Source organism: Lepidochelys olivacea (assembly GCF_965140295.1).
Source record: "Lepidochelys olivacea isolate rLepOli2 genome assembly, chromosome: 2".
Lineage (NCBI taxonomy): Eukaryota > Metazoa > Chordata > Testudines > Cheloniidae > Lepidochelys > Lepidochelys olivacea.
In genome coordinates this window covers 52,675,061-52,701,631 of record NC_140412.1, presented here as the reverse complement: position 1 = coordinate 52,701,631, position 26,571 = coordinate 52,675,061, and the positions used below count along the sequence as shown (strand labels likewise).

Sequence of the window (26,571 nt, the reverse complement as noted above, 5' to 3'; positions counted from 1 at the left end):
GGGGTTATTTAGTCTGCAGAAGAGAAGAATGAGGTGGGATTTGATAGTTGCTTTCAACTACCTGAAATGGGGTTCCAAAGAGGATGGAGCTAGACTGTTCTCAGTGGTACCAGATGACAGAACAAGGAGTAATGGTCTCAAGTTGCAGTGGGGGAGGTTTAGGTTGGAGATTAGGAAAAACTTTTTCACTAGGAGCACTGGAATGGGTTACCTAGGGAGGTGGTGGAATCTCCTTCCTTAGAGGTTTTTAAGGTCAGGCTTGACAAAGCCCTGGCTGCGATGATTTAGTTGGGGATTAGGTACTGCTTTGAGCAGGGGGTTGGACTAGATGACCTCCTGAGTCCCTTCCAACCCTGATATTGTATGATTCTATGACATTACATCGATAATCAAGAGAAAACATATAGGTGGTGTTTATGGGAGTGATTATTTGGAGGAAGAGGTTCCAGAAAGCAGAGTTGGGTTTTTTAAATGATACTTTAAGTTGGGTCACAGGGAAAGGAGTTTTAATGATCCCCCTAGGCAGTGAGTAATCAAAACAATGTAAATAATATGGACCCTGTCTTGCTACCACTGAATTCAATGGCTGAATTCCTGGCTTCAGTGGATATAGAATCAGGCACTCTGAACACAGTGCCATAAATTAACACAGTAAAGTTCTGTTAAGATTGAAGCACGGCACATCCTGTTACAACAGCAAGCTTAATAACTTTGTTTGCAGGGATGGGAAGAGGGTCTGGTTTTCTTTAATCTCAGATAGAATTAGTTTATCGTTTTGAGGGATGTCCTTCTTCATTTGGTCAGAAACAATATTTTTTTAGAAGACACAAATCCGGAAGAGGCCACAGATGCACATTCCTGCCATAGCCAGGAGGAAAAGTTGGATCTGTGAAGCCTGAAATTGAGATCTGGGACTAGTACACTGGTGCTTACATTTCTGTCACTCCTTAAAACTTGCTGTCATTTGGAAACAGCAGATTGCTATAAATGTCTTGCCATTCACCTTTCAATTAAATAAAAGTAACATCTGAAAACTTGCATTAAAATAACCATAAGATTTGTTAGGGTCCTCTTCTAATTATGTGATCTTCACATTTCCTGTACATTAACAAAGTTAGACTATGAAATTGGCAGCAAATACTCGAAGCTTTAAAGAGTCTTACAGAACTTGGCAAATAACTCTACAGCAATCAAGTAATCAGTAAGATGAACTTCTTTCCTTACAGCTAGACAGTTTTTCCATTAAAAATAAGATAAATGGTTAAATTAAATCACAAATATACTTTATTAGATCTATACGCAGTATAATGGCTTTTTGAAAGAAGGCAATTTTATCATTGTGCTTCTGTGGCTGATAAATAAGGCCCAGTCTTGCAAACCCTGACTCACATGAGGAATCCATGCTCATACAAATTGTCCCACTCTAATCAACAATGGGACTACTCACAGGAACATGGATTCTTCATGGGAATAGTAGCTGGCAGGGTCAAGCCCTAACACTGTAATTACAACTGCTAAATTACACCAAATAATCCTTAATTTGATGTATTATATTGCAGTACATTAGCAACATTTCATTGATTTAATAATCCATCGTAAGAACTCACTCCTGTGATACGATGAAAAGAAGTCTCAAACACAGTATTTAAGTCGTTCTTCCAACACACTGAAACATAGCATTTCTTCACAGGACAATAAAATGTTTATCCTCTGTCATGCATTTCATTTATGCTGTTTAGTTGTGTGCCCTTTGCAGGGAACACAAGAGACTGCCTTATGCATTAATTAAAGCACTGTTGCACTTTCTAAAAGAACAATGAGTGCAAGGGGGAAGAGGTGATCATTCCAAGAAGTAATGAAGAGATTTTGTTTCAGCAGGTTATCAATTATTTATGAGTAAGTCCCCAGATGAATGCATCTGAAGCTGAGTGGTTTTTTTTTAAATACCTTTAAACTCTACACACAGTACAGTAGTACTGTACACAAGCTAAATTGGTTTTCTATACACCAAGAAATGAGAGTTAAATCTGGACGTTATTAATAAAATAGTAATGTACTTTCTCTAACAAAGTGTCTGCAAGTCTTAAAGTCACCTTGCAGATTTCTTTTAGGATCCAACAACAGAAACTGTACTTTGAGACTTTACAGAGATAATAAAGACTGGGGAATGATATAATCTCATAATGCAGAATTTCTGTAACTTTTCTTACAGTCCAGTCTTATTCATTTTGACTATCAGACTCTTAAACTTGTTATGCCATATATTATTCTCCCAGGGCAAAACCTGTAGGAGTAAAGTACAGTTGGCTGGAATTTTTTCAATGAAAAATATTGATGAAAGTTGTCCTTTTCCCCCCAAAAGGGAGAGATTTTGTTTTGTTTGTAAAAAACTTGTAGATTCTCTTCTAAATTTTCTATTTTTCAAAATGTTTTAAACAGATACTTTAAACAAACAAAGTTGGCCTGTGGGTTGTTCTGCAAAGTATAAATATATATGCACACATGGATGCACATATGTTTTATCTTTTGACAGGTGGTCACTTTCATCATGCAGTGGAATAGTGCCAAAACTGGAACATTCCATTTGCTAATTTTACTGATTGCAATAATTTAAGAATTCTGTTTTTGAAAATAATTGATGAGAACGTTTGGAAACGAAAGCCAGACTACAGAGCATAACAGGCCACTTTCAGAGTTACAGAAATATCTGTGCAATTCCCTCTTTCCTCCCCCCTTCCCCCCACATTTCTTTTCTACCAGCTATAGAAGCTGATTAAATGCCCACTGAAATCAATGGGAGTCTTTCTTGACTTTATTAAGCTTTGATTCAGGAGGGTCCTCTAGTGAAGACCCGCTAAATCGACTGCAAACAGCTCTCCAGTCCACTCCAGTACTCCACCAGAATGAGAGGAGTAAGGTAAGTCAACAGGAGAGCGTCTCCTGTTGATGCACTGCAGTGTAGACACTGCAGTAAGTCTACTTAAGTTACATTGACTCCAGCTACGTTATTCACGTAATTGGATTAGCATAATTTAGGTCAATTTACCACAGTAGTGTAGATAAGGTCTAAGGTTCACTTCCTTCCTGGAGCTTCCTCCACATGCTTCCCTCTAAAAGGAGGGTTTGGGGATTGGCACATTGGGAAAGGCTAATTAATCCTTCAGAGAAAGGAGGCACTTTCTGCATAGATCCTAAGGCAACTGCAGGAGAGTGCTTCAGAGTGCTGTCTGGCCTCCCCCTGCCTGGAGCAATGCTGCTATTGGGTTTTACCCTCACCCCACAACTAGACGAGTGAGCCTCCTCTCATTCTGTCCTGAACAGTTAAGCATTGCCATGTACCATTAACAATTGCCACTTTCAACCGTTTTATTAGTTAGTTTGTAAAAGTTTATAGAGTGTGTGTATTTGGATGACAGGTGATATATCAATGTTAGCCATTATTCATTGTTATTACGCAGCTTTAAGGAACATCTACATTTACTTTATCACACCACAGTAGAACAAATGGCTCTTGAAGTCGGAGGACAACAGCTTTACTCCAACCAATCTACATTATCTGTCAATGTTAGCTAAAATATATGAATATCTGAAAACATATTGACATAAAAGTGAAATACGGGTTGATGGGCATTGATACAAAAGTATCATTTCAAATCCATCTTTAAGAATTGGGCAACACCTATGTACAATTGTGATACTGCTATGAAATCAATGATCCACACAGTAAAATTCTGAACTCTCTGGTTGCTCACTGGAGAGCTTTTCTTCTTAGACTCTGAGCTGCTCAGGGCATGAAAGGATGACGACCTAGACATCACCTTGCCTGTAAAGCACCTAATACATCATGGATGCTACTGTAAACAAATAGCTATAATATAAAAGGAGCTAGATTTGCCATACACTGTTTGAAAGCTGATGATCTGAAGACATCAAAAAGATCTTTGAATATTCAAATTGGTCAACATGTCACTAACAGATTTCTTCTGTGGGAAGACAATTTGTTTTGAGCATGAGCTTCCTTAGCAAACCAAGTGAGTAAGCAAATGGACTTTTATGTTAATTCCCTAATTCCATATCCTCATTTTGAAGGGAAAAAAATCATTTCCCTATTCCATGTTTTTATGTGGACAGAATTTCATTTCCTTCACTATTACTATGAACAACAGATCATAAGCCAGTACTGAGGAAGTAGAAATACAATGTCAACACTAACCAAACATTCTGCGCAATGTCTTGTTGAAATAGCACTTGACAATCAGTACAACTAGGACATTACTGGCCATGCCCAGTGATATGATGCATCCCCAGCTAGTTTGGAAATAAAAAGAAGCCTTTGGCAGAAATCCAAACATGATTTTGTATATGCCTACCTTTGATATTAAAGTATTATCCTTAAGTTAAGTAAACATTTAAATGATACATTCATGGACAGAGCTTTTCTTACACATTTATACTTTCCCACAGATGAACACTGCTTATCTTTAACTTTCTCATTTACTGTTCATTCATACCCTTTAAAATGAACACTCTTTGCATATGTAAAAATGATAAACAGAAGAAATTGTATTTTTCAATTTACCTCCTACAAGTATTGTAATGCAATCTCTTTGTCCTGAAAGTGCAATTTACAAATGTAGGGTTTTTTTGTTACATAATTGCACTCAAAAACAAAACAATGTAAAACTTCAGAGGCTACAAGTCCACTCAGTCCTACTTCTTGTTCAGCCCATCGCTAAGAGAAACAAGTTTGTTTACATTTACAGGAGATAATGCTGCCTGCTTCTTATTTACAATGTCACCAGAAAGTGAGATCAGGTATTTGGATGGCACTTTTGTAGCCAGCATTGGAAGGTATTTACATGCCAGATATGCTAAACATTCATATGCCCCTTCATGCTTTGGCCACCATTCCAGAGGACATGCTTCCATGCTGATGACTCTTGGTAAAAAAATTATGCATTAATTAAATTCGTGACTGAACTCCTTGGAGGAGAATTGTACATCCCCTACTCTATTTTACCTGCAGTCTGCCATATATTTCATGTTACGGCAGCCTCGGATGATGACCCAGCTCACATTGTTGTTCTTTTAAGAACACTTTAAACTGCAGATTTGACAAAACGCAAAGAAGGTACCAATGTGAGACTTGTAAAGATAGCTACAGCACTTGATCCAAGATTTAAGAATCTGAAGTGCCTTCCAAAATCTGAGAGGGATGAGGTAGGGAGCATGCTTTTAGAAGTCTTAAAAGAGCAACACTCTGATGCAGAAACTACAAAACCCGAACCACCCAAAAAAGAAAATCAACGTTGTGCAGGTGGCATCTGACTCAGATAATGAAAATGAACATGTGTCAATCCACACTGCTTTGGATGGTTTTCGAGCAGAACCCGTCATCAATATGGACGCATGTTACCTAGAATGGTAGTTAAAGCATGTGTATCTGACACATAAATATCTTGCGATGCCAGCTACAACAGTGCCATGAGAATGCCTGTTCTCACTTTCAGGTGACATTGTAAACAAGAAGAGTGCAGCATTATCTCCTGAAAATGTAAACAAACTTGTTTGTCTGAGTGATTGGCTGAACAAGAAGTAGGACTGAGTGGACCTGCAAGCTCTAAAATTTTACATTGTTTTATTTTTGAATGCAGTATTTTTGTACATAATTCTATATTTGTAAGTTCAACTTTCATGATAAAGAGACTGCATTATAGTACTTGTATTTGGTGAACTGAAAAATACTATTTATTTGGTCTTTTTACAGTGCAAACACTTGTAATCAAAAATAAATATAAAGTGAGCACTCTACACTTTGTATTCTGCATTGTAATTGAAATCGATATATTTGAAAATGTAGAAAACATCCAAAAATATTTAAATAAATGGTATTCTATTATTGTTTAATCACACAATTAATCGTGATTAATTATTTTAATCACTTGACAGCCCTAATATTAAGTAAACTGCACTGTAAGACCTCTTGTACTTTTTATTTTCTTGTTTGACATGTTGATATGCAGCAATGCAAATATTTAGACACAAATCCTTTTCTTCCTATGTGAGTACCCCCATTGAATACTTTACTCACAAAAGTAAAGGTTTGCAGGATTGGGGTCTATAGCTTTACCCAATTAAGGCCTTCATCCTGCATCTGACAGCACTCAAGAGAACCGCAGTGCCCATGTGAAACCCCATTAAAGTCAGTGCAGCCCCACGTGAGCCAGTCAGTTGACCTGCACACTATCAGTTGCAGACTTGGGATCTCACTGTGGATTGCCTTCAGTTACACTGTGGATCACCTTAAGGATTTGTTTCTATTAAACAGGGTGTTAAAATGTGTTTAACAACGTACCTGGTCTATTCAGCTTAGCATCCTTCCCCTCCCCATATTAGAAGAGTTTTAAATAGTATACTGCTGGAAGAACTGCTACTTTTGAAAAGCTTCACTGTTTGCCATCCCCTTAGAGAAACTTGGTGGGAAAAACTTTTAGCATCAATTAATTGAGAAACATGCTCATTTGTTAACTTCTTTGTGTGTCAATTAAGTCAGCAGAACCCTTGGAAAAAGTGCTTCTCAGCTAAATGCCGCTGGATAGCCAATGAGAGGAGCTGAGCTGCTTCGTTTTTGTAGATCCCACAAAATAGTGGCTCTTTCAAAAACACACTTTTGCTCTGGATTATGGAGTATTTTCTTTTTATGATTTAGACTCCAGATGGTCCCTCCTATCAAACTAAAATCATTCTTATGGTATGTTAAATTTAGACCTTAAACTATTTAATATCATTCCTGTGTATTCAATGTATGAGCTAAAAACCACATTCACATTAAGATGCCTTGCAATTAGGTTTCTGCAGAGCTTTGGGTTTTGAAAGGCATTAAGAGAGACTGTGGATTAGTCTTTTTTTTATTAAATGACATTTCACAAATGGAATTAGAAAAATATTTAAGCTTGTTAAAGGTCAGATCCTGCAAACTTTACTCATGCAAGCTGCCTTCAGTTCAACCTCTCATTTAAGAGCTGTGTCTGTATTTGTTCCTTTACAAAGTATCTTACATTCATATATTATTGTGATGAAACACCTGGGTCCATGATGGGTATTGAAATGGAAGAATAATTCCTTGGGCTCATCCTGCAAGGTGCTGCGTACATTTTACTGTCACTGATTGCAGTGGGAGCTAAAAACAGCTGGCACTTGCAGGAGATGCTCAGCATGCCGCAGAATTGGGCTCTTGTTAAATAAGCATCGTATCTGGATTAATGACTTTTTTAGTAAAAGGTGGAGATTTTGCTATAATTATAAATTGTATAACAAAGTAGTACAGGTGTTTAAAATGGTTTAAGAATCATGAACATGGTAAAACCTTTGTTTCTAACATTTCAGCTCAGTTTTTACACCCAATATAAATAAATCTGGTACAAACTACTTCCTTTTATTGAATGTTTTGAATATTTATTTCAATACTTATTGAAACCCAAATAGCTAGTAGCTACTGCAGAAGGTGTAATCTAGCACACACTGAGGTTATTGGGCAGAGAGCTTCTGCTAATGTAAAAATTGTCTTAGCTCCATTGAAGTAAGGCACCATGACAATTTACACCAGCTGAAGATTTACCTACATGTTGTTTAAGACAATAAGCAACTCTTATTTTGTTTTGAGTCCAAATTAATGTAACCTGATGCTCTATATATCAGATAAACTTGATTGAAACATGGCTGCTAGGAAAACATCTTTTCTGCCAAACTACATCTTTGTCTCTTTTTCTGCATTTGAAATAATACTGAGCCAGTACGCAACAAACTCTACTCCTTTTACAAATTTAATCAACTAAAGCATTCAGCAACACTGCTGATATATTACTCTGCTTACAAACAAATCTCTCAGGGACAGATTAAAAGGAAATGTTACAGAGCTTTATCATTCAAAGCCTTACAGTTGAGCCACCTATAAATCATTGTGTTTGTTTATTTAGATAATTGGGTCCATTCCTGCAAGTAACTTTCAAGCTCCACAAACATCTGGTTCTGACTATTTTTTAGTGTGTGGATTTTTTTTAAATATTAGAAAAAATGTTCCAAGCATGCAGTACATTATCTGTTATGTATAATTTGTGCATGTAACGGCTCTCTGCACTGCTTTGAAAAAAATCCAGCTCTCCCTTGGTGATCTCTTCCGTTCAAAGAGTTTCCAATGCGAAAAACAGATGCCACTGTGAATCCAACTGGAGTCTGTCACAATGTAACTGTATCTGAATTAAAAGATAGTTAAGGATTTGACTTGAGGCAACAACAGAACGGAAAATCAAAGCTGAAAGAATCTGCCTGCTGTGTGTATCGCCCTATGTGGTGCAAGCCAAGATATATACACGTTGATTTAAGACTTTGGTGCAGATTCTTCACCGCTTTGGACCTTGCTGTCATCTGCACCTGCGAGGCGTTGTAAAATGCTGCCAAAGCGTGACAGTGTTTTACACCTGTCTAAAGGAGAGTGCTCTACCCATAATAATTCTAGGCAGGGACTGAGTGACAACGATCCCTCTGGATTCCTTTGCTTTGTGGGCTTATGTCACCACCTCAGTCATATGACTACAGCACTTCCCACTCCTGGTCATACAGCCTGTACAGCCCCCCAGCGCCACAGGAGACATTACTTGGCCAGAGGCGCATCCGATACTTCGAGGCTCAGTAATCGCTGCGCGGCTACTGCTTGAGCTCATCCAACCACCTTGCTCCGCCCGACCCCGAGCAGTGCACAGCGCCGGAATCACACACGCGCAAACCTGGCCCTCTCTCCCGCCGCGCTTTGCCTTCACTCGGGAGTCCCTCGTCCCGCCAAGGAAAGAGCAGCGCTTCATCCAAACACCCCCCACCCGAAAAACAGACACAAGCGCGGCCACCAAAAGGGGCGATCCCTTAACGCCACCAGCCCAAGTCACGCTGCTGCCTGTGGGACCCTGCCGGCACCGCACCGCACCTGCCTAGCAATAACAAGTCTGTAGGGCTTGACAGCCCCGTGGGGACTAGCGCTGCCCCTCCGCCGCCCACGGGCCACACAGGCCCGCTCTGGCCCAGAGCAGGGAGCAACCTGGAGCCCCCATGGGAAGGCTGGGGGGCAGGGCTGGACCAGGCGCTAACGCATCAGCCCTCCCCCCCCCCCCACGCCATCAACTTTGGAAACCGCAACCAACTTACCAGGAACCTCCGGGACTTCGCGGCGTGCCCCCCCAGCCCCGTCCGGGCCCCCGCACCGCCGCTGGGGAGCTGCCGCCTTGCTAGCTGCGGCGGGACCCGCACTTCCAAAGGCAGCGCCGGCCCCTGCTCGCCCCGCGCGCCGGAGCCGCGCCGGAGCCGCGCGCGGGCGCCCCGGGACGCAGGCGAACAATAACACAAGCAGCGGGGCGGCGCGGCTCCGCCGGCGGCAGGGGAGTCCCGCAGCGGGGCAAGGCAGCGAGGAGCAGCCCGCGACAGCCCCCCACACAGCGGAGAAAATGACAGCGGCGGCGGCGACAGAAGGAAGAGCAGCAGCAGCCGCCGGTCCGGGCAGCGCAGGATGAGCTCCAGCAATGCGCATGTTCCCAAAGCCCAGCGTGCAAACGCACGAGATGCAGCGCCGCCGGGGCTGGCTGCGGCGGGGCAGAGCCAGGCTGGAGAAGTGCGGCGGGGACTGTGCGCTAGCCGGCTGCAGAGAGAGCGAGACCATGCACGGCCCGGGTTCTGGTCGCTCACCGCACGCACGCACCTACCTCCCGCCCCTCTCTCCTTCAGAGACAAGGAAGTCCAGGCAGTGAGTGAGTGACCGCTGCACGCGTGGAGGCTCCTCTCTCTCTCTCTCTCTTTGCAAACATCAGACGCTCTGTCGCCTCCAAATGCCTGCCATGCAGTGCAGCGTGAAGAATTGATGGCCCCTGCTGAGTGAAAACAAGAAGGAGTCCTTGGGGCACCTTAGAGCCTAACAAATTTATTTGGGCATAAGCTTTCATGGGCTAAAACCCACTTCATCAGACGTATGGAGTGGAAAATACAGTAGCAGGTATATATATACACAGTATATGAAAAGAGGTTAGTTGCCTTACCACGGGAGGGGGGAGTCAGTGCTAAAGAGACAATTCAATTAAAGTGGGCTATTCTCAATAGTAGAATACCAAGGGAGGAAAAATACTTTTGTGGTGGTAATGAGGGTGGCCCATTTCAAACAGTTGACAAAAAGGTGTAACAGTGGAGGGAAATTAGTTCTTGTAATGACTTATCCACTCCCAGTCTTTATTCAGGCCTAATTTGATGGTGTCCAGTTTGCAAATTAATTCCAGTTCTGCAGTTTCTTGTTGGAGTCTGTTTTTGAAGGGGTTTTTTTTGCTGAAGAATTGTCACTTTTAAGTCTGTTATTGAGTGACCAGGGAGGTTGAAGTGTATTTTCCACTCCATGCATCTGATGGAGTGGGTTTTAGCCCACGAAAGCTTATGCCCAAATAAATTTGTTAGTCTCTAAGGTGCCACAAGGACTCCTTCTTGTTTTTGCTGATACAGACTAACACGGCTACCACTGTGAAACCTGCTGAGTGGTCACTGTAAGCAATGGATGGTGGATTCCTTTATTGCATTGCACTTTTAAAATAACAAACTGTAAGAGACCAGCTGCCTTGGTCTTGCAATAAGCTTGTAAATTTTTATATTGTTTTCTTTGACATGATCAAACAAAAATCAATTAAAACCGAAAGTGCTGTTCTAGCTGAAAAATAAATAGGTTTGTATATGCTGCATTAGTACTTCAAGAGGGTAATCTTTATGGGACTTAACAACATAGGACATGCAAAGAGCAGCCCAGGATAGACAGGGAAGGTGGAGGCTTGTTTGTGCCCTAAGTGAATTTTGACAGTGTGGGAAGGATTCAGTCATATGTATGTAGAAGATATGTTTTCTTACATTTCTCTAGCACAAAAAAGTACATACACACACATATGTAGTAGATAAAGCAGTGTGCCATATGGCTCATCTTGTACAAAGCTGTTGAGTGCTCTCATAAATATTTTACTAGCCCAGCCATTCTCAAGCTGTGGCTAGCTCTCAGGTGAGTTTCCAGCAGCTGTCTGAGGTGTGTGTGTTGATGGGAGAGCATAAGCTCCTTCTAATCACTGTCCTCATTTCCCAGTGTTTGCCCAGCCATTGGCAAATAGGTCTCCTCTAATTCCAGCATTAGCTGCAAGTCAGTACGTAGGGATAAGGCACACTGTCTGATTTACCTGGACTAAAAACAAGAATGAAGGAGTCCAAACTGCCATTTGTAGAAAATTTGGGGTAATATTACTGAATAAACAGATTGTGAGACGAGAGGGTTCAGGTTTGAAATTAAGAGTGTGGGAATGCAGAACATTGACTGAGAGAGAAAAACCATAACAGCAGGTGCAGGAAAGGCTGCAAAGTGAAAATATCTCACTTGGGTTTCTTTCAAGGGAAATTTTACAACTGCAGATTAAAATATAATAGTTTCCACCCAAAAACTACATAGGAAGTGATCCATCACCTATGGAAGTCAATGGAAATATTGCTATTGACTTCAGTGGTCACAGGATCAGGCCCTTATTCCCTATAATCCTAACCTAGATGTCACAAATGTCCTTAGGCCTCAGATTTGATCTTGACTCTACAATTGATGGGTAAAATGAAAAATAAAGTCTTGTCTACACAAGAAACTTTTACCAAATATACCAGGAAAATTATACCAGTATTGTTAAACCAATATATTTGTACTGATATAACCCCCCATATAGACACTCTTATTCCAGCACAAGAGTGGCTTTTTCTGGGTTAGTTTAAACCTCTTCTGAAGCAACATAAGCTAAAATGAAAAATGGCACTCTTATACAGAATAAGAATAAGGGGTCCACATAGGGGGTTATACAGGAATTACTGTATCAGTTTAAATTCACATCTGATACCACTATAAGTTTCCCATGTAGACAAGCCCTAAGATAGAGCCATCCATTTCCTCTGGCTCTGTTTCTGGAGCAGAGGTGCAAAGCCAATAAGAAGTGAATTGTGTCTGATTTATTCTTTATCTTTCTATAACTATTTAAACATAACACCATTATTACCCATTATCTTTTTAAATAGTAATCAGAGTGGTTTTCTCATTAACTAATCACAATTTGCAGTCTTTTCCCAGCACAGACGGAAAAGATCAGTAAAGAAGAGAGAAGTTCAGAGACTGAAGACAAGAGGAAAAAATCAGTCATGGTAGGAAGCCCAAACCAGAGCAAATAGTATTTGAGATGGTCTGGAGGCAAGGGGGAAAGGAAATGCATAGGCACAAGCACAATAAATATAAATATATTTATATAAGTAAAAATGAAACCCTTCAAAAAGGCTAGCAAAAAATCAGTGACTTTTACACGTGCTTAATTCTGCACTACATAAAAGTGTTCCAAAGGCCCCAATCACTATCAAAGTTTTATTGTAGCAGGCATTGTAAAGATGCATAAAATGACACAGTCTGTGCCACAAGGACCTTACCATCTAGTATTAAAAAAGATGTATTATGTAAATGTAACAAACAGAAAGGAACAGGAGAAGAAAGCTCAAAGTAATAGTGAAAAGGCTACCCAGTTACCTATTTAAGGAGTGCACACAACTTCATGGTTATAAATAATTTTTGGGGTGCTAAAAGTATAAATAAGTATCAATAGGCTTGGAAAGATTATATTTTTATGAGTAAATATAAGTAAATGTCTATTTCACTGTACACACACAAATTGACAAAATAATTGCTATTATTGATCATTGAAATTTACAGATTGGCAAAGTAAGAAAAATGTTGCTTGAGAACTTAAAGTTGATTGAAGAATAATTACTTTGTATATTTGACATTTGATGTTGAAAAATTGTGTTTTAATGGTTATAAAGCTTTTACTTTTTGAATAGCAACATCTACTGTAATTAATTATTGCCTGCCACTGTTGTCAGGCCTCCCCATAATTTCCTGCAACTGTGAAAATTTAAATGGATAAAAAAAAATTTTAAAAATGCTTAAACTCCATAATTGTGTGCAGTGAAAATTTAAATCGATAAAACTAAAAAAAAAAATGCTTAACATCAATATTATCTACCAATTTTTTTTTAAAAAATTGAATTCTGCTTAGCTTAAATATCAGAAATCCATCCTTAAACTCCACTATCCCTTTGTGGAACTATTTTCTTATTCAAGAACCCGACAAAATCAAATACCTGATTTATTAGGGAATGCATGTGGAGCTAGATGTTGACGTTAGTCATGCTTTGCAGCAGCCTAACAAGATATCAGCTGAAGTACAATAAAGGCATAACAACGGATTAAGGTGGAAACACAGGACTGGATACCTCAAACTCTTGAGTCACTTAAGTAACCTTGCTGATTTCAGTGTGAGCTGCAGATGTTCAGCACTTGTGAAAATCAGGCTGTTTTTCTTCAACTGCCTAAGTATGGAGTCAAGGCCCTAAATTTAGGCCCCTTAGAAGTCAATCTGCAACTGTTGGCCTAAGGGCTCAGACTTGGATCCACAAAAGTGACTTAGGCACCTAACTTTTAGGCATCTAGAAAATAACAGGAAGAATGCTGTGAACCACAAAACCAGTATCAGAGGGGTAGCCATGTTAGTCTGGATCTGTAAAAGCAGCAAAGAGTCCTGTGGCACCTTATAGACGAACAGACATATATTAGGTGGGGAAGCCACCTAAACTAGCCAATGGGAGATGCAGAGAGAAGTGTGTGTCATAAGCCCTGCCCCTTTCTCAGAGATAGGTACCTAAGTCCGGGCTGCAGGGAGGAACCTATCTCAGGTGGTGATCTATGAACGAGGGGAAGATAAGCACACCTCCGCTTAGTTTGCCTGAGAGGTCAATCCAGTAGGCATGTTCAGATGCCACCTAACTCCAGCAGGTAAGGAGGAAGAGACCTTCTATTATAGCCAGTGGTTTAAGCACTCACCCAGCATGTGGGAGACCGCTATTCAACTTCTCTATTCACCCGATGATGAGGAGGGATTAGAATAGGGATCTGCCATTTCTCAGGTGAGTGGCCTATATAGAGTTATTTTTACTCTTTTACTGGCCCAGTTAATATTTAAATAATTGAACAAATTCAACCAGAGAGATTGAGGGAGCCCCACATCAGAACATCCCAGAGTGGATGGGAATCTGGGAGGCAGTGACCATGAGTTGGTTGAGTTCAGGATCCTGACGCAGGGAAGAAAGGTAAGCAGCAGGATACAGACCCTGGACTTCAGGAAAGCAGACTTCGACTCCCTCAGGGAACGGATGGCCAGGATCCCCTGGGGGACTAACTTGAAGGGGAAAGGAGTCCAGGAGAGCTGGCTGTATTTCAAGGAATCCCTGTTGAGGTTACAGGGACAAACCATCCCAATGAGTCGAAAGAATAGTAAATATGGCAGGCGACCAGCTTGGCTTAATGGTGAAATACTAGCGGATCTTAAACATAAAAAAGAAGCTTACAAGAAGTGGAAGGTTGGACATATGACCAGGGAAGAGTATAAAAATATTGCTCGGGCATGTAGGGATGTTATCAGGAGGGCCAAATCGCACCTGGAGCTGCAGCTAGCCAGAGATGTCAAGAGTAACAAGAAGGGTTTCTTCAGGTATGTTGGCAACAAGAAGAAAGCCAAGGAATGTGTGGGCCCCTTACTGAACGAGGGAGGCAACCTAGTGACAGAGGATGTGGAAAAAGCTAATGTACTCAATGCTTTTTTTGCCTCTGTTTTCACTAACAAGGTCAGCTCCCAGACTGCTGCGCTGGGCATCACAAAATGGGGAAGAGATGGCCAGCCCTCTGTGGAGATAGAGGTGGTTAGGGACTATTTAGAAAAGCTGGACGTGCACAAGTCCATGGGGCCGGACGAGTTGCATCCGAGAGTGCTGAAGGAATTGGCGGCTGTGATTGCAGAGCCATTGGCCATTATCTTTGAAAACTCGTGGCGAACCGGGGAAGTCCCGGATGACTCGAAAAAGGCTAATGTAGTGCCAATCTTTAAAAAAGGGAAGAAGGAGGATCCTGGGAACTACAGGCCAGTCAGCCTCACTTCAGTCCCTGGAAAAATCATGGAGCAGGTCCTCAAAGAATCAATCCCGAAGCACTTGCATGAGAGGAAAGTGATCAGGAACAGCCAGCATGGATTCACCAAGGGAAGGTCATGCCTGACTAATCTAATCGCCTTTTATGATGAGATTACTGGTTCTGTGGATGAAGGGAAAGCAGTGGATGTATTGTTTCTTGACTTTAGCAAAGCTTTTGACATGGTCTCCCACAGTATTCTTGTCAGCAAGTTAAGGAAGTATGGGCTGGATCAATGCACTACAAGGTGGGTAGAAAGCTGGCTAGATTGTCGGGCTCAACGGGTAGTGATCAATGGCTCCATATCTAGTTGGCAGCCGGTATCAAGTGGAGTACCCCAAGGGTCGGTCCTGGGACCGGTTTTGTTCAATATCTTCATAAATGATCTAGAGGATGGTGTGGATTGCACTCTCAGCAAATTTGCGGATGATACTAAACTGGGAGGAGTGGTAGATACGCTGGAGGGGAGGGATAGGATACAGAAAGACCTAGACAAATTGGAGGATTGGGCCAAAAGAAATCTGATGAGGTTCAATAAGGATAAGTGCAGGGTCCTGCACTTAGGACGGAACAACCCAATGCACAGCTACAGACTAGGGACCGAATGGCTAGGCAGCAGTTCTGCGGAAAAGGACCTAGGGGTGACAGTGGACAAGAAGCTGGATATGAGTCAGCAGTGTGCCCTTGTTGCCAAGAAGGCCAATGGCATTTTGGGATGTATAAGTAGGGGCATAGCGAGCAGATCGAGGGACGTGATCGTTCCCCTCTATTCAACATTGGTGAGGCCTCATCTGGAGTACTGTGTCCAGTTTTGGGCCCCACACTTCAAGAAGGATGTGGATAAATTGGAGAGAGTCCAGCGAAGGGCAACAAAAATGATTAGGGGACTGGAACACATGAGTTATGAGGAGAGGCTGAGGGAGCTGGGATTGTTTAGCCTGCAGAATAGAAGAATGAGGGGGGATTTGATAGCTGCTTTCAGCTACCTGAAAGGGGGTTCCAAAGAGGATGGCTCTAGACTGTTCTCAATGGTAGCAGATGACAGAACGAGGAGTAATGGTCTCAAGTTGCAGTGGGGGAGGTTTAGATTGGATATTAGGAAAAACTTTTTCACTAAGAGGGTGGTGAAACACTGGAATGCGTTACCTAGGGAGGTGGTAGAATCTCCTTCCTTAGAGGTTTTTAAGGTCAGGCTTGACAAAGCCCTGGCTGGGATGATTTAACTGGGAATTGGTCCTGCTTTGAGCAGGGGGTTGGACTAGATGACCTTCTGGGGTCCCTTCCAACCCTGATATTCTATGATTCTATGATTCTAGGGGTGAGGTTACTCATCTGAGAATTGGGAGACTTATGTTCAAATCCCTTCTCCTCATCAAATGGAGGGGAGATGTCAACCAGGCATCTTCCACATCCTGCATGAGTGCTTTAACCACTGAACTAAAGGTAATAAGGAGGTTCAACTCTCTTTTCCCCTCATGCCAGCCTCCATCTGTTTCATGTGGAGTTAGCCTTGAGCACATCTATCAGATCAGGCCCCACATCTGAGTTAGGCAGAGGAATGCCTATCTTACCCCAGTTCATGGATCACTCTGGTGCTTAGATGGGAGATAGGGGCCTGGATGCCTAGAGTGAGAGAACAGTGCACGTGCCCAGAGACAGGAACTTAGGGCCCCCAGGAACTTGGACTGAAAAATCTTAGGTGCAGACTGAGTTTAGGTGCCACAGAGTTAGGTGGAAGCTGAACTAAACTTTGCAGTGATACCTAAAATAGAACTTATGTGCCTAAGTATGGTTGTTACACCGCTAAGTACCTTTGTGCAGTGGTTCTCAACCAGGGATATGCATACCTGGGGGTCCACAGAGGGCTTCCAGGGGGTACATCAACTCATACAATGACTTGTTTATACTGCTCTATATACCGTACACTGAAATGTAAATCCAATATTTATATCCCAATTGATTTATTTTATTATATGGTAAAAATGAGAAAGTAAGCAATTTTTCAGTAATAGTGTGCTGTGACACCTTTTTGTATTTTTATGTCTAATTTTGTAAACAAGTCATCTTTAAGTGTAACTTGGGGGTACACAAGTCAAATCAGACTCCTGAGAGGGGTACAGTAGTCTGGAATGGTTGAAAGCCACTGCCTTTGTGGATCCAGGCCTGAGTTCTCCATATGTATGCTGTTGAACAGACTTTCAAAGGGGGGTTGAACATCCACAGTTCCACTGGAAGTCAAGGGACCTGTAGGTGTTCAGCATTGCTGAAAATCAGGTTATTAGGGCGATGAATTGGACCTTTAATAAGATGCAGGAATTGGTAGGAAGACCTTGCTTCCTCTCAGTGTACCAGAAAGAGATTGCCACTGGCTGGGGTATGGATTAAATGTTCTAACAGAGCTCTCTTCCAGTCCAAATAATTCAGTGAAATTCAGGTGACTGTATCCAGGGCAATTCATTTCTGGAATCAATGAGAAATTGCATTACACATGATGTGTGCAAAATAATTCTGTCAAAGAGATGACTGCTAGCATGGCCAATTTACCAGAAACAATCATTGTTAGTTCTGTGCCCTGATTAATCCAGTGGCTTCATGGGTAACTGTGCTGAGTAATTTCTTGACAAAATCAGGTGAAAAAAATCAGATCTCAGTATTCCACAAGGGAGAAATTGATTAAACTGACAAAGTAATTCTTAACAATTTTACCATCAGTTTGCTGAACTCAGTTGGCCTGATTCTGATCTCAGTTTGACTGTTTTAAATTTGACTTCTTTGATGTCAGTGGAGTTACTCCTAATTTACACAGATGTAAAACAAAATTAGGCTCAGTGCGTGCATGTCCTTCACTTTACCACAAAGAGGTCTCCAACCAGGAATCCTATAGTCCTTAGTCAGTAGTATTGTAGGCTCGTTGATTTTGGTGACACAATCTAGCAATTTATTTTTAGATGAAGAGAGTATATGCAAGTGACAATATTTACCTGACACTGTTTCACTATTGCTATTCAGGAACAATTGTTTCTTTCTTATACCTTGATTCTGTTATTGGCAATGGCTGCTGCTGTTACTGCTTTATTTATTTTTATGGTTGGGAATCAACGGATAGGGACAAGGCACTGCTAAACTAACTTCTATATACAGTACCAGGATTGCAACAAATTGGGAGAAAGCTTGAAAGACTTTAAGAGATCAGGCCACAATAATGATTAATATAACTGATTATATATAATGGATGTAACTGACCAAGAAAGAAATATTTTAGTTTACAAAACCATGTCAAAATCAGTGTGTCATTTTCCAGAAGTATTATAAATCTGAGAATAAGTAGATGGATTTCTTAGTATTTGGCCTATGCAGAATTATGAACAATCCACATTAATGGGAGTAATGTATTTTTAATAGGATTTTGCTTTGCATAACTACATTAAGCAAAATATTGCAGACTGGTCTGGTTTAAATTACCATCTTCAAATGTAAAACTGGCATCTAAGAACATAAGACAATTACTCTATTGTCTAGAGGGAAAAAACGTAACCACTGAATGTTATCAAAACTGATTTGAATGTAATTATTGGAATGATAGTGTGGATTATTATAGTATTGGTTACAAACATCAAAATGAATCTGCAGATTAGTCAGACCATCAACCTGCCTTACTTGTATCTATCAGAAATTTAATGACTGCAGAGATTTTGTTTTCATGATACAGCAAAGGTCAGGAGATATTGCTGGGTTTGGTGAACTCGGAACAGGCTCGGAACAGAACTCGGAACTCCTTTTTATAGGAACAGGCTTCCAGCTGTTAAATGTTATGTTACCATTGCCTTATATGTAAGGAAGCTGAATTATTTTCTTTAACGTGGCTATATATGAGCCCATTACAAGAATCTAGCCAGAACAAGGAGCAGACTCTTGAAAACAAATCAAAACCTATCTGAGGAAGAGATTAAAAATAGATCTTCTGAATTCACTAATACGCATTTCAAATAATATCCTACTGTCATAAATATAAAGGGAAGGGTAAACACCTTTAAATCCCTCCTGGCCAGAGGAAAAACCCTTTCACCTGTAAAGAGTTAAGAAGCTAAGACAACCTTGCTGGCACCTGACCAAAATGACCAATGAGGAGACAAGATACTTTCAAAGCTGCGGGGGGAGAGAGAGAGAACAAAGGGTTCTCACTGTCTGTGTGTTGCTTTTGCTGGGACCAGAGCACGAATGCAGGTCAGAACTCCTGTAAAAAGTCAGTAAGCAATCTAGTTAGATATGCGTTAGATTCTGTTTTGTTTATATGGCTGATATACATTCCATTCAGCACAGCTTAGTTTATTCCTGTTTTTATGTCTTTTTGTAACTTAAGGTTTTGCCTAGAGGGATTCTCTATGTTTTGAATCTGATTACCCTGTAAGGTATTTACTGTCCTGATTTTACAGAGGTGATTCTTTTACTTCAATTAAAATTCTTCTTTTAAGAACCTGATTGCTTTTTCATTGTTCTTAAGATCCAAGGGTTTGGGTCTGTGTTCACTCATGCAAATTGGTGAGGATTTTTATCAGCCTTCCCCAGGAAAAAGGGTGGAGGGCTGGGGGGCATTTTGGAGGGAAAGACGTTTCCAAGTGGGCTCTTTCCCTGTTATATATTTGTTAGACGCTTGGTGTTGGCAGCAATAAGGTCCAGGGACAAAAGGTAAAATAGTTTGTACCTTGGGGAAGTTTTAACCTAAGCTGGTAAAAATAAGGTTAGGGGGTTTTCATGCAGGTCCCCACAGCCTAGAGTTCAGAGTGGGGAAGGAACCTTGACACCTACCTACCAAGTGTAATGAACTTGAACAGATTGTGGCCACTAGTGTTCAAAAGCAGCTTTCTGACAAAAAGGGAGAAGAGTACTGAAAAGAAATGCTGGTGGCATTACTATTGCAACTCCTCTGTTTCTGTCAAACACTGAGGTAACAGGGCTGGTTCTTGTGCAAACTAAGGAAATCTCCTTGCTTATAGATTTGCTAAGCATTATTATTACATGAAGATGAGAAAGAGCAAGCTAGGAAAAAATACAGGTTGGGGACCTCCAGGACCTGATCAAGCAGGTATTAACTCCTGCTGTACCTAGCCCACAGATGCTGCAGTGACTTCTATGATATAGGAGGTTAATTCCAATTCTCAAAGGGAAACTTGAGGTTCTGCTCACTCTGCCACAATTGGGGTCTGATCCTGGCTGAGAGCAGCCAGCCTCCCTGAGGAGTGATTTGTGGAGAGTCCAATGAATATGCTCAATTGGGAGAGCAGCTGCTCTGTTCTAATGCAAGGCCATGTTCTTCCCACCACTGCCTAAATGCATCCAGGTCAAATCTTTTGATCTTCCTCCCTTAGCAAGATGCTAGAGGCCAAGTTAAAGATTCAGAATAAAATGACATGCTAAATTCAAGGATTTGAGGTGCAGACTCCTTGGTTTGCTTGCCAGTGACATCACAAATGCCTATATGTAATGGGAATAATAAAGGTTTAGGGTTCTTTGAAAATCCCAGCCTGCAGGAATTAGATGATTAACTGCCCCTGAATAACAGTAGGAATTGCAAGTCTAATGGCCTCAGGCTCCTTTGAAAATTCTAGTCTAATATTTTTTTCTTTCAAGCTTTTGCTGATGTTGCTTGTGATGTCGCTCATTCAGCCAGAGAAACTCACAAGTCTGCAGTTCATATTTCTCAAGAAAGTAGCAAATGTTTCAAGTATGATGGAACATATTTTAACTTTTAAAAAGGAGTATTCCTTCCTTCCTTGTTACGGATACCTCACAAATAATTTTTTAAAGGGCTTAGTGATTTTAAAAACAATTCTTTGCAGTTCACATCTAAATATAGCCATAGTAATTAGTTAAAAACTACAGAAAATAATTTTTAAATACATTCATATGCATTAGACTGAAGGTGCCTCAAGCCAGTGGATATATCTAAAGATGTAAAGCAAACTCAATCCATCAAACAGGCAAGAATTACAGGAAGCCTAAAATTTAAATAAGCCATTACTAAAGATGCAGAAATCAGATTCATGTTAAAAGCTATGAAATATGTGTAAGATTTTACAGGTTTTCACCTATTTAAAATCTAGCGCAGTGTTAGAAAAGAGGTTTAAGTCTCAATTTTCTGAAGGCTCTTCAAACTTTACAGTTTTCCAAGACATCACCCTGTACTATTATGTCACATGCACTTCTTAAAGTCTGTTATTACTGCCATTATATTTACCTAACCAGACAAATACAGAACATAATAGGGCAAATTCATTCCTATGGTAATTCCACTAAACTCATTAGATTACTTGAAGGATTAGCTGGCCAAACCTGGGTACACAAATGTAGAAATCATAAAATGTGCCACCATGTATCCTTAAAGACACAATGAGATATTTAATTTGCTGTCTTGTTTTCTATCTTGTCTTGACCCCCACCCCTTTCCTTTCCTCCCCCACCTGTTACACTATGTAATCAAACCAGTCAGACATCATAATAAGTGCTGGACATGACAGATCAATGCAGATTTTGAACTGCATGAGTCTTATCTACATGCCCTATTATCTAGGGCAGCCTTCCCGCAGGCATCACAACAAAGTATAGAATTTTCTCTAATAACCTCACTAGGCACTCAAAGGCTACATCAGCACAGCAGATTGTTTTACCATTCTGGTGTTAGTAACACTATAGTTAAAGGTCTGGCAGAATCACTACACAAAACCATATTTCAGGAGTTCAGAATTTAGCTTCAAAAATAATACTCCATACTGAACTGAGGCATATGTAGTGCCCTCTAATCAGGAGCATGTCCTTAAAGCAGCTTAAATAAAATGTTTGTTTTTTAATTTATAGGACAGTTTAAACAAAATCCTAGTCCTCCTTAATTCCATTATTGTCCATGTACAAAGTTAATGCTATGCTCTTTGTGTAGGCTCCTATTTGTCTATCTAAAATTACTGGTATTAGATAGTCTTTTGTTCTCATTTAGAATGGACATTTCTGACCTCAAAGGCTCTGTTTACACTACCAAACTTCATAGCTGTAATTCACCATAGGTACAGCTCCAGCAGTGGTAACAATAGTGGAAGCTATAGAGTAGACAGGGATCAGGTTTTTGCCACTGTGCTGCATGAGTTATGCTTTTACTGCAGTTTGCACCATTGCTTCCAGTGGTGAAAGTGCACTGGCAATGAATTAGGGTTATGAAGTTACCCAATATAAACTTAATTTAACAGTCCATAAAGTGCTGTATCTGAGAACTGGAACAGTCTTCCCTATGACATGACTAATGTTTTAAGGAAAACATCTACATTGATAAATGTCATCTGAATACAAATTTGCATATTTGCCTATAAAGAAACAAGCAAATAATGACGTGCTAACAAAGATGAAGTAAAATATTCTTCCAGCCAACAAAAAGAAGCAACATAGTTTAATAGATAAGGTACCAACTAGGGCATCAGGAGACCTGGGTTCTAGTCCTAGCTTTGCTGCTGACCTGCTGCATGACCTTGGACCAGCCACTTTGACTCAGATCCACAAAAAGACTAAAGTGCCTAAGTCCAAAAAGGTAGGTGCTACTGAGACCTTCAACATCCCTGCTTTTGCGGCTGCCACCTAACCCTGAAGGCACCTAAATTTTTGCCATAACAGTCCCCTAGTGCCTAGGTTTCTGCTGCTGGGCATTCACACAGCCTCACTGTAGGCATCCCGATGCTTATCACATACCTAAGCCCTGGTACAATCCACAAGCCTATTCAGGAGGCACACTTTGAGCACACCTATCGGATCACCTCACAAAATCTGGAGCAGGCAGGTGGTGGTGCTGGTGGTGACAGATGCTCAGTGTTGCAACGCCTGAGTCTCTTTGTGGATCCATATTTTCATCTCTGTTTCCCCTTTCATTCTTAGTCCATCTTCCCTATTTACATTGGAAGCCCTTGGTGGTAGAGGCTGTCTTACTATGCATTTGCAGTCCACATGGTGTTCTGAGTGCAACTGTAATACACGTAATAATAAACTGCTTTTTCAGAGTAGCAAATTAATTGCTCTTTCCCATATCAACATGCACATGCAGTTCTGAGAGAGGACTTCTATGACTTACCTTGCTAGTCTATAAAGACACCATTTTTTAAAATGTAAAATATTACCTGGTTGTGTTTTGAGGTGCCAGAAAGATTTTATACCACCCTTACCAAGACACCTGAAAATAGGTCAGCAGCTATCCATTTCAAAGAGACCTGTAATGCTGCAATGGAAACTGAGTTAATACTGATTTATGTACCAAATGCCCCCACTAACCTGGCTGTTGGGGACATTCAGCACATAACCATTCAGAAAAGGCTAGTTAAGATTTGTTTATGTTCCCCTGGCATTTTCTGTTTCATTAAAAACCCTGGGCCAAATTTGTCACATTGGTTTGCCTCAATGTATTTTACACAGCTAAGTTTGAAATGTTTGGTCGTAGAATGCATTAATGATGTCACAGGCTATAAAGAAAATTCTAGTATCAGTGAACTCACATAATGATCCTTCATAGGATATCTTTAGTAAAGCCAGATTTCATAGAGCCAAAAACATTAAATAAAATTTATTTTAAATTAATTTCTATCTGTAATGTCTGCTAACTGCCCTATAAGGGGAACATTCACCATTTAAACTTGCAATTAGCTGAATTTTCAGAACAGACAGACTACTCAAGCAGGACCTTAGGTAAACTTGCATAAGTTTTTTAAATAGTTATCTGGTACATGCAATACATTAAGGGTCAGATTTTTAAACATATTTAGTTGCTTATGTGCATCTTTAGGGATCTTTTGCTTATGCTTAATCCTTGCCCCTCAGAGTCAAAGGAGCATAAGGACAGTTCCTCCTTGTTAGGACTTTTATTCCTTCCCCCTTCTGCTTCAGTTGCAAATTTAGCTGACGGGAGGAATCCACTTGCATGTCTCCTCTTCACTGAGGGATGGGGTGAGGAAGAGCAAATAACAGAGTCCTTTGTCCTCTGATGTGCCACAATAGTTTGTCTGGTGTTGATGGGCCTTCTTTGTCTTAACACCTTCTGTTGGAGACTATTTCACATTAGTTAATGTTTCTCTCCTACCTGGTGATTTTTGCAGTTATAGAGGCTTATAATACAAACACTTACATATTAACTTACAATCTGGGAGTCAGATGTTATCAATGAGATGCATGCAACAATTTACACGCATTTAATAGAGTATAAACAATAAGCCCATTTTTATAACTCTAATACCTATTTTAACAATACTAAGACACAGGTGAGCTAGATTGATTCCAGCTATTCGTTTGCCAGTATTTAAGCGAGGCATGGGGAATCTGGCATAAGCTGACACCTGGTTTGCCAGTATCACAATATTGTAACAAGTTGTAAAGATATTTTAACTAATCTGTAATCACCTAGAAATATATTATTGTCACTATGCTGCACACCATGGCCACTCAGAACTTCATGGTGAAAGCAGAGATAGGACCAAGTCTTCCTACACAAAAAGTACAGAGAAGTAAAGGAGAATTTTGGTTAGTGGCTTACTGCTCATGAGAGGTACTTGAGCAGTTCCAGATTAATTCAAACAGGTGGTGGAGGCTTCTATACAATATATTACAATATATGTAATTCCTGTAAGATGTCTCCTCTCCAGGAAGTTAAACATGAGTCACGAGAACACACTTCTGTGGTTAAGGATTTCACTCCTAATGTCCTAAAGGGCCTGTTTAACTTTCAAGTGCCAAGTCTACATTTATCAATTAAATGATAATCATTATGTCACCGTTTCACCCATTGTCAAAGGGGCAAACATTCCTTTCAACTTTAATAGGTTAAATTAAATTGGCTCAAGCCCTGCAACCACAGACAGATTGGCTGTGTGTTGAGAGGAATTACTTTGATTGACATCTGTCTGGCTGACTGGGAACAGTTACTTTGATGAATGGCATCAGTACAAAAGGGTTTTGTGTGTTCGAGGGAGGTGTTGTACATACCCAATCAGCTGTTGGAAGCAGGGCCTGGGAGAAGTAGCAGACAGTTGAGCAGCATGACTGGCTCTAGGTTTGACAACAAAGCACTTTTGCTAGAGCCCTGAAACTGTGGCTAAATATCTGTAAGTTTTATTGCTGTTTCATCCTTCCTTATTCAAGGAAACAAATGTATATTTGTAAACAAAATTCATCTAGGAAAGAGTCTGGGTCCATTCCTTTCTCTTCCCAAATAAAACGTATTCCAATAATCAAAGGTCTTCTTTATTACTGGGAAGATATTACAGTTATAATATCTATTAAGTCACTGCATGTTTTAAGAAGTCCTCTAATAATAACACATGTATGTGGATATATTTTTCACTTAAATTTCCTCCAGGTATAAAATAATACATTATGTTTTTGACTAGTATCATCAGCTCACTATAACATTCAAACTTTTGCACATGATCTTTGAGAATCCACCCTTGTTACCCTCTATTCTAATTGGATACATTCTTTGCAACAGCAGCAGGTTCACAGAACACATCAGCGAGCTGTATGTGTATAAGCTTTGTCACACAAACATACAAGGCCATATTTTGGCTTCAGATGTATCTTTAATACTACTGCCAAAACTACTTAAACCCATGGATCTGGATCCTCAGGTGGTGTAAATCAATATAGCTCCACTGAAGCCAAAGAAACTATGCCAACTTACCCCCAGCTTCAAATCCAGTGAATGGTTTTGTTTTGTTTTTTAAAAAAAGAGCTTGAAAGAAGCTGAACAGAATTTCCATCTTCACTCTGAGATGCTAGTTCTGAAGATTTTTTCCCCAGTGTGCACTTTCATAAATTCATTGTAAGTTTTAATTACACAACAGCAATTTCAAAAGACTAAGTAAGCAGCAATTACAGTTGTACAAATACTTGAAACTGAGAATGAATAGGTTTCAGAGTGGTAGCCGTGTTAGTCTGTATCAGCAAAAAGAATGAGGAGTACTTGTGGCACCTTAGACTAATAAATTTATTAGAACATAAGTTTTCATGGGCTAAACCCCACTTCATCAGATGCATGCAGTGGAAAATACAGTAGGAGGAGTGTACACACACACACACACACACACACACAGAGTTAAGGGGAGCTATTAGCAGCAGGAGGAAAAAAACCTTTTGTAGTGATAATCTGATTTGTGTCCATTTATTCTTTTACATTCTTGTACAATGTAAACCAGACAGACAGTCTCTACGTAAAAGAATAAATGGACACAAATCAGATGTCAAGAATTATAACATTCAAAAAACAGTCGGAGCACGCTTCAGTCTCTCTGGCCACTCGATTACAGACCTAAAAGTGGCAATACTACAATAAAAAAACTTCAGAAACAGACTCCAACGAGAAACTGCTGAATCGGAATTAATTTGCAAACTGGACACCATTAAATTAGGCTTGAATGGAGACTGGGAGTGGATGGGTCATTACACAAAGTAAAACT

The 26,571-nt window shown here is 40.4% G+C and overlaps 1 protein-coding gene across 1 annotated transcript in view; it reads right to left on the bottom strand.

The window, feature by feature from the left end:
* Positions 1–9,886, bottom strand: part of PAG1 (phosphoprotein membrane anchor with glycosphingolipid microdomains 1) — a 184,689-nt gene extending 174,803 nt beyond the window's left edge. The window contains exon 1 of the mRNA XM_084618476.1: positions 9,196–9,886. The gene's annotated coding sequence lies outside the window, so the exon portion shown is untranslated. The remainder of the gene's footprint in view (positions 1–9,195) is intronic.
* Between the last annotated feature and the right edge of the window lie 16,685 nt (positions 9,887–26,571).